General features: G+C 61.6%; 1 protein-coding gene across 3 annotated transcripts in view; it reads right to left on the bottom strand.

Moving 5' to 3' along the window:
• SLC45A1 (solute carrier family 45 member 1) overlaps nucleotides 1–1,867 on the bottom strand; it is a 24,345-nt gene that overhangs the window by 3,146 nt on the left and 19,332 nt on the right. The gene's annotated exons all lie outside the window — the stretch shown is intronic.

Below are 1,867 nucleotides of genomic sequence, written 5' to 3'. Positions count from 1 at the left end.
CCTCGCCCCAGATCAGAAGGCCTGCGTGGGGAGTCAGCTCTGGGGGCGCCCGGGCCAGGGTGGTCCAGAGGGACGGCAGGCCCAGGAGGGGGTGCCGGTGAAGGGATCGTGGGCCGAGACACCGAATGGGCTCGGGGTGCAGGACGGGGAGGCAAAACCAGGCCGGCAGGGAAACTGCTCCTGGGACAAGCTCGCCCCGCCGCCTGCCTGGGGTGCCACCTGGAGCCAAGGACGGTTTTTATATTTTTAGAGGGTTTAAAAAAAAAATCAAAAGGAGACAAGTATTTTGTGACACGTGAAAATTACATGAAAATTCCAGTTCCCGTCAAACATAAAGGAGGTTTTACTGGGACTCAGCCACGCACACTGGCTAGCAGCGTCTCACCCGAGGTGGCTTCCGAGCCACCCTCCCCGGAGGCCGCGCGGCCCACGAGGCCGAAAGCACCCACTCTCTGGCCCTTGATGGAACCCGGGGCTGACCCCCACCAGCACCCAGGCCCCCCGCTGGGACCCAGCTCAGCTTCCTGTGTCCCCTGGGTCCCCCACCGCCAACCTCAGGGTCATCTCAGCCTCTGGGCTTGGCTCTCCCCACCTGCCCTCCCCCTGCCCTCTCCCCCCCACCCCCGTTCTCAGCTGCCCCTCCCCTCCCTCTGGACCAGTCACCACGTGAATCCACATGGAAGGATGGGGGGCGGGGGTTGGCAGACAGCACACCCGCCTGGAGGTGACCTCCATGTTTGTCCCGAGGCCCCCCCTTTGCCCTCCCTCACGGGCCTTTCTGCCCGTGGTTCACTCGGGTCTGGAGAGACACCCCATCCCCCCGGGACCTGCCCCGCCACCCAGCACAGGGCAGCGCCGCCCGGCAGACCCGACAGGTTGTTCCAAACGGGGATGCCACGCCTGCAACTGTGCAGACACAGACCTCCCTTCATCCAACGGTCCCACGAGGGGACCCCGGCCGCGCTTCTCCCCCGGGGCGGCGGGCACCTGAGTAGAAGGCAGCGCTGAAGGCGTAGATGCACATCCCCCAGCAGCCCATGGTGACGCCGCTGTTGTACTTCTGGTACTCCTCCGACGCGTGCGGGGCTTTGGGGTCTCCCTGAAACACCACCTCGCCCATGAAGTCCGTGTAGAAGAGCAGCATCCCCTCAAATGAGAGCCACCCTGAGAGGGGCAGAGGGCCGGTGACCGCCGGCAGACGCCGCCGCGGCCCCTGCTCTCGCCAACAGGTGCTTTGACCAGTGATCAGAGTCAACTTGGCTTTCGCGGACTCGGAACTGAAGCAAGAAGCTGCCCACAGCCTCCCCACCCGGAGATCACTTTCCCTCTGCTGAAATTGGTAGGTTTCCTACCGGTCTTTTTTTAAAAGCAAATACATAGCCTTATAAACACTGGCTCTGTTGCATGAAAGGTCATATTCCATCCTTTCTCTGAACGCTACTGGCACGAGGAAAGCCAGTCCCTCACTCCTTCTAGCTGCCTCTCGGCAAGGAGGGGAAGAACACGCCGGGGGAGCCCCAGCCGCAGGCACGAGGGGGCGGGCGCCCCTGCGAGAAACACTCCAGGAGCGCAAATGCCCACAGAGGCCCACTCTGCCCTGTCGCCGATGAAACCAGGGCTCCGTTCCTCGGACGTTGTGTCAGTTTCGTCTTTGGTAGAGGAAGGGGGTGGCGTTTGTTGGACGTCTTGAACCCCAATAATTATCACGCACAACTTCCTCTGCCAGTAAATATTCTTAAAGAGCCCATTTTAATGGCAGCAAAATACTGCTTCTCACGTTGCTGGACATTCTTACCTCCCTCCGCACTCCTCCTCCACCCCCCTCCTCCCCGCCCCTGCTTCCCGGCGTCTGGCTATTATAAATCAT

This window comes from Ursus maritimus, unplaced genomic scaffold (assembly GCF_017311325.1).
Source record: "Ursus maritimus isolate PB19 unplaced genomic scaffold, ASM1731132v1 scaffold_32, whole genome shotgun sequence".
Lineage (NCBI taxonomy): Eukaryota > Metazoa > Chordata > Mammalia > Carnivora > Ursidae > Ursus > Ursus maritimus.
Note: the sequence above shows the minus strand (reverse complement) of the source record. Positions and strands in the feature narration are given on the sequence as shown.